This window comes from Anomaloglossus baeobatrachus, chromosome 9 (assembly GCF_048569485.1).
Source record: "Anomaloglossus baeobatrachus isolate aAnoBae1 chromosome 9, aAnoBae1.hap1, whole genome shotgun sequence".
In the NCBI taxonomy this organism is placed as follows: domain Eukaryota; kingdom Metazoa; phylum Chordata; class Amphibia; order Anura; family Aromobatidae; genus Anomaloglossus; species Anomaloglossus baeobatrachus.
Window position 1 is genome coordinate 42,023,260 of NC_134361.1, and position 6,658 is coordinate 42,029,917.

General features: G+C 44.5%; 1 long non-coding RNA gene across 3 annotated transcripts in view; it reads right to left on the reverse strand.

Annotated features, from left to right (window-relative positions):
- The window catches only part of LOC142250420 (uncharacterized), a 15,808-nt gene extending 11,246 nt beyond the window's left edge, over positions 1–4,562 (reverse strand). For 2 of the 3 annotated variants that reach the window (XR_012725188.1, XR_012725186.1), the window contains exons 1-3: positions 4,443–4,562; positions 3,047–3,169; positions 752–843 (exon numbers count right to left, since the gene is read on the reverse strand). This is a non-coding gene — a long non-coding RNA (uncharacterized LOC142250420). The remainder of the gene's footprint in view (positions 1–751; positions 844–3,046; positions 3,170–4,442) is intronic. The other variant, XR_012725187.1, reaches the window with a different exon arrangement.
- Between the last annotated feature and the right edge of the window lie 2,096 nt (positions 4,563–6,658).

The following is a 6,658-nucleotide window of genomic DNA, read 5'->3' on the forward strand; positions in this document are numbered from 1 at the left end:
TAAATTAAAAAAAAAAAACGTGCGTGTGTGTGTAAGCGTGCATATATATATATATATATATATACACGCGGAGTGGAGTGCGGGAGGGGCCGTAGCCGAGCGGGGAAGTGTCGGGCTAAAGGCACGGTCATTCTGTGAGGGCCGGCCAATCACTGCAATTCCACAAGTAACAGGGCTGTGGCATTGCAGTGGTCTGCCAGCCAATCCCTGCATGAGGGCTGGCTCTCAAAAGAGCGCCAACATGAAGACCACGAGTACAGCACGAGTATCGCGAAATTACTCGGTACCCGCCGAGTAGCCCGAGTACAGTGATACTCGTGCGAGTACCGAGTAGTGACAAGCATACTCGCTCAACACTAATAAAAACTAAAGAAAATTGGAGCCATGTAATCACCAAGGTGGTAAGATAAAAAGTTTCTCTTTATTAAACATTAATTCAGATATACAAGATAAAAATAGAAACATAGTGAGAAAGTGCATAGTTAAGACTACAAAACTAGCTGGGGTGCCAGAAAAATGCCAATATTACTAGGAGGAGGGTTTCCACCTTAGTGGCATATACAGAATATATTTAGCATTTAGTAATGGAAAAAGCAATAAGGCATAAGGAACTGCCTATACACTCACCCATCATGTTCCCCGTTGGCTAGGGGCACCTCAGTAACCCCGACGCGCGTTTCGCTTGGGCTTTCTCGGGGGGGGTGTGTGATACAATTATTATTAGACGTGTCTTTTATTAATTATTCTTTACCTCTAATATGTCTGATCTCGAAAATAAAAGACAACAACTCCGAATTAGCTCTTCATTCATCTCTGCCTTTTGATGTTCTTCTCATACTCCTCCTATTAATGAGAGAAAAAGAATAAAATAACGACAGCTGGGCATTACTATTCTATATACTATATATACACACACACGATCTGCAAGTGTTACGTATGTGTGTATATATTTTAGTTCCTGCGGATGAGCTATAATTGGGGCTCGCTGTCGTGTGTACAGATTACGGATTTCCCAGCACTATATTTGGTGCCGCAGGTAGCCGGCGCTATCTGGTGATATCAGGGCAGGGACGAGTGTCAGGATATCCTAACCGGCGAGCTACAGACCTCACTGACCGAGTCACATAAACACGTCCATGCAGCTGGATGAACAAGGGACTTGTGCAAACAGAAGAAAAAGATTCGTGATGACATCAGACATACAAGGTGACATCATGTGTGACCTAAGCCATGACATCATCGATCACTGGAGAGACCCCTGACTACATAGGAGTGAACAGAGAACGTCTACATCCCTCCTATCCCGACAGTGCACAAAATGAGCTCCATTCTGGACATAGATATGGGGTTCGAATGGTGGGATCCATAGATGACGTAAAACGGGGGCAATGATACTAATTTGAAGGACACGATTACATAGTGCAGGGACTAAGACAGGACAATATATTTGTGCAATGTGCCTAAATAGAACAAAACAAAACCGCAATTCTACCATATAAGTAACCACTTAGAGCCTCAAACAGAATTTGTGCCTCTATCTTTGTGACTTAGTTTTTTTAGGGACACCTTATCAGACTATTATTTTAGGGTCACTGTGTGTCTCTATTTTCACAGTATTCATATTTAGGGGCCACTTTCTAAAAAAGTACAGGATGGAAGGTAGTAGTAGTCTTATGAGGCTGCAAAAAGTAATCATAGCGGTCTGGGCTGGATGGAGAATAAAAAAGGGGGAAGTGAATAGCTACAATCCGAGAAATCGTCACCTGTGAGCCAAAACTTTCCCATAAGTGTGTAAATTATTAGTCCCTAAATAGAATTACTTTTGTTAAATGTGTAATGGTCTCTGGACTTTTACAAAACTTGATCTCATTTGACAGATAATGTGATAAATATGGCCGGCATGGTGGCTCAGTGGTTAGCACTGTATGGTGGCTCAGTGGTTAGCACTGCAGTCTTGCAGCGCTGGGGTCCTCGGTTCAAATCCCACCAAGGACACCATCTGCAAGTAGTTTGTATGTTCTCCCCGTGTTTGCGTGGGTTTACTCCGGGTTCTCCGGTTTCCTCCCACACTCCAGAGACATACTGATAGAGACTCTAGATTGTGAGCCCCAATGGGGACACTGTTGCTGATGTATGTAAAGCGCTGTGGAATTAATAGCGCCATATAAATGAATAAATTATTTTTATAAATAGACAAGCTGTAAATCCCTAAATTTTAAAAAACAGCCCCCAAAAAAAACTGTTCAAAATGTCCGATGCTATGTGTCTCCCTTCCATCTAACTTGCTGTCCACTGCCTGTTGTCAAGCGTAATCCATCTCCAGCAGTCCAGACCCCTGTGAAGGATTATAACAAGTGGGGGGTAGGGCTTTGTCCATTTTTTAGGAGGGGGGGGGGGGGTATCTGGGTCTTTATTTCTCAACAGGAAGTGAGAGTGATCTTCTCCGCTTACTCACTTGTCCATCAAACTGTAAAGTGGCCTTTGAGCAATGGAAGGAAGTGAAGAAAGTTCCAGCTCCTATGGTGCTGGCAGAATGCTAATAAAGAGGAAGAGTCACCAAGCATGAGAATTGGGAATGGACATTTTAGACTGGTATGTGAAGCAAAATCAGTTTGACCTTGTGGTGGGGGAGGAGAACAATTAGATCATGCGTCTGTGAAGGTTTTTATACCGCCACTTTGTACTACAGAAGTAAGTACATACCCAAACCTTATATAAAATACTGTAAACACTACAAGGGTAACAGGGGACAAACCGGAGGAATTCTGAGTCACATGGTGCAAATGACAAGGGGCCATCGAAAGCCGAGATCTGAGGAATTCCGCGTGGGATCTGAGAAGGGCAGAGTAGGCAGCCGGGTACAAATGGCGACCTGTGCAGAGCGGAATAGTGCAGAGCTAAGCAAGAAGCAATGTGCCGGCTGCACAGACAGAAGCGGATACGTGCGCCCCACATCATGTACACCAAGGGCAGTGCAAGGACAGGCAGTATATTCCTAGGGCAAGCCTACTCCATGGACAAAAGGAAATAAGCAAATAGCACGTACCCTTAGTACGGAGCCGTGTGACCCCCGGGGGCTTCTGCCTGGACGTGTGCAGCCATTCTTCCCTAAAAGCAGTGCCCCCTTCATAAGTCATGTGACGAAGACGATAGGCACGAATGTCAGCAGCTGCCAAATAAGATACACAGAGAAGAAAGGGTTTTATCTGTGAGCAAACTGTAACAAAGCGAATGGGAATAGACACAAGAGTGCTGCCACCTAGTGGCCCTGCTGCAGAATTTCACCAATGTGCCGCTACATTCACACGGACGGTACTGATGCAGCAGAGCCGGACCACAGCAGTCAGTATTAGCATCTTTCCTGCATTATTATTGCCCCTTTACTGTTGATGTCCGATTTTTTAAATAGTAAGACCAGCTGGAAAAAGAAAAAAAAAAAAAAGAAAAAGAAAGGAGGGAAAAAAAAGAAAGAGAAAGGAGGAAAAAACAAAGAAAGAAAGGAGGGGAAAAAGGAAAGCGAAAGGAGGGGAAAAAGAAAAAAAAAAAAAAGAAGAAAAAAAAAGGAAAGAGAAAGGAGGGAAAAAAAAGGAAAAGAAAGGAGGGGGAAAAAGGAAAGAAAGGACAAAAGAAAGAAAAGACAAAAAGGAAAAAAAAAAAAAAAAAAAAGGAGGAAAAAAAAAGAAAGAAAGTGTGGTAGCAGTCTGTGCTGCAGAATAGCGCAACGTAATAATGTGGGGTACAGGGGTTTATGATATTAGGAACACACGGCTCCAACTGATAATATATAAGGAAATGGGATAAAGCTGCAATACCAGAAACAGCCACTGATAAGAGAGGCGCACTGACAAAAGCCTGCGAGTCCTGCTGCCTCCAAAAAGAAGAGAAGACTGTGCTGGGGCGGATTCAAAGCAAAGAGGGGGTCCGGCGCACCCTTATTTCGCAAAGAGGGAGCTCGGCACACCCTTTTTCACAAAGAGGGGGCCCTTTTCACAAAGAGGGGGCCCTTTTCTTCGTAAAGAGGGGTCCCGGCACACCCTTGCTTTGCAAAGAGGGAGCTCGGCGCACCCTTTTTCGCAAAAATGGGGACTGGAGCACCATTTTACGCAAACAGGGGGCTCGGCGCACCCTTTTATGCAAAGATGGGGATTGGCGCACCCTTTTACACAAACAGGGGGCTCGGCGCACCCTTTTTTCGCAAAGATGGGTCTCAGCACACCATTACATCCCCTCCATTTACAATCTGTCATTTCTTGATTGACAGCTGGGGTATCGCACACTGACACTGCGGCCACGCTCACTGCATAAGGGGGTTACTTTGCATTTGGGGGGGGGGAATGACAGGTTCCCTTTAAATAGTAAGCGGTATAATGAGCTGCTGCACCTGCCCCAGGCTTGGCAGCCCCCCTGCCCCGTGCATTGCTTTCATAGACCCCATTCATCACCTCTGTGCCGCTGACACCCCTCCTCCTCCTCTTGCTGCATCTTCTGCCCCGAGGGGCGACCGCCTCACGTCTCTTCACGTCCTTGGCATCAATGCTCCTTACACTGCAGGCCACGCCTTTACTGCCGTGACTGCTACCCTCCTTGGCCAATAAGAAGTTAGAAACAGACGTGACGTCATCAGCAAATCTGTGCACGGCCACCTGCCACTGCCCGTCACCCGGAGAACGCCCAATGCGTCAACAAGCAGTGCGCATGCCCAGCACTCCACGCCGCTCTCATTGTACAACGCGCATGCGCGTGCGATCTATCATTGTCGCCGGCAGCTCCCAGAATGGTCGCAGTTATAAATAGATGAGGAGAAAGGAAAATGCCTATAATTACAGGGCGGCCAGTAATATCACACCCAGCATTCACATGTCTTTGCTCTAGTGTATGTTTCTTCACCATATACCTCACAAAGGCCCCATGGAAAGCGACCGTGCAATGGTCAACAAAAATATGATGCAATTTGACTAAAAAATACGTTTTTTCATGACGTTGTGGACGGGTGGTCGAAAAAGGCCACTAAAATGTTTGTTTACATCTTGTTGCCTAGGATACCGACCACCACTGGTGCTTGTAAGCCCATGGAGCTTGTGGGCACTGTGCATGTAGTGTCCACCAGCGGTGAACGGTCTCCAAGGCAACAAGATGTATGCTTTAACTATTTGACAGTGGCCATTTATAAAGATGAGAATAACCCTTTAACCCCTTAATGACATAGGACATTCTGGTGCGTCCAAATTAGGGTACCACTTTAATATCACAGTCAATCTAAGCGACATCCACAGCGGGGGTCCTTGGTTACCCACCATCACTATTGAAGGCCACCATTGCTTGTTATAGTTGGAAAATCCTGGGGGGTCGACCCCCATTTACGTGTATTGTGCTGGGCCTAGCTCACTGTGATAGACTCGCCCCACGTTATTATTATTATTATTATCATTATTATTATTATTATTATTACACCCTCTTCTTTATTCTTCTGCTTCTTGGATGTTGGACTTCAAAAGTGGAACACCCCTCTAATAAATATGTCACTGATTTCTTTACGTTTGCCGAAAACATATGTGGGGGAGAGGGGGGCATTTAAAGGGGTTGTCTGGGGCGATTTTATTTTTTTACTATTGATTGAAAAATGATCAGCAAGGTACCTAACTACCTGAAAACCAAAAGAATGTCTACATAATGGTAAATCATGAATCCAAAAGAAGATCTAGCAACAACCAATAATAATAAAAAAATAGAATAAAGTTTATTGAATCATAACCCCCCCCCCAAATATTTTACAAGAAAATATAGAGAGAACTGCATATGATATATGAATAAATAATATCACACTATAAAATCTGAATAGGCATGGCTAATATCAGAAGGAGATTTTTGCAGGCAGCGTCAACTGTCATGGCGGCATCAGGATCTGTGGAAACTACAGATTCTGCCATTCTGCCTGTTAACTGCTCTGAGGTCTGTGATCACGGCAGGGAGGAGCGGGCATCAACCCACAAATATAGGCAGAATAGCAAGAGTAAACCACTGCTGGTCTGCTTGTTAGTCTCTTTGATCACATGCTGTGAGAGAGCCAGTCATGTTCGTTCCCCTCCTATATATGCTGGATGGACTATTCCATTAATGCCAGCTATAGTGTACCTATACTGGTCTGGTGAGGTGTTTTGATCCAGACTTATTAGTGGCTGTAATACTTCATGGCTGTGTACGATCATGTAGTTAACCCTTCTTTTCCTTTTGTTGCTACCTTCCTGCTCTTGCTTTTCCATTCACTGTTTTATTGGTTTTAACATATAGAGAAGAGAAGATAAAGACTAGATCTCAAGCATAATAGATTGATGCCAATTTTGCATACACAAAAAAAAATTTATGCAGATAAATATTGAAATACATGCCAAAGAGAAACAAAGATTTAGGCACGAAAAGGATAGAAAGGGTAAAGTATAAGTGGAGACGAAGACAGAGACTATGGGGACCACACCGGACCAAGAAAGTCTGCAGGTAAGAAGTAAAAGAATGATGGGCAGAAGGATGCTCATAAGGAGGACTTGACAGGGACGGCGTACTATAGAATGGAAGTTTGGGCTAGTTAGGAAAGATTCTCAGCAGAACTATTTAGAGGCGGTAATGGAAACTTCATCTCGTGACTGGGCCATTACCCTCCTGC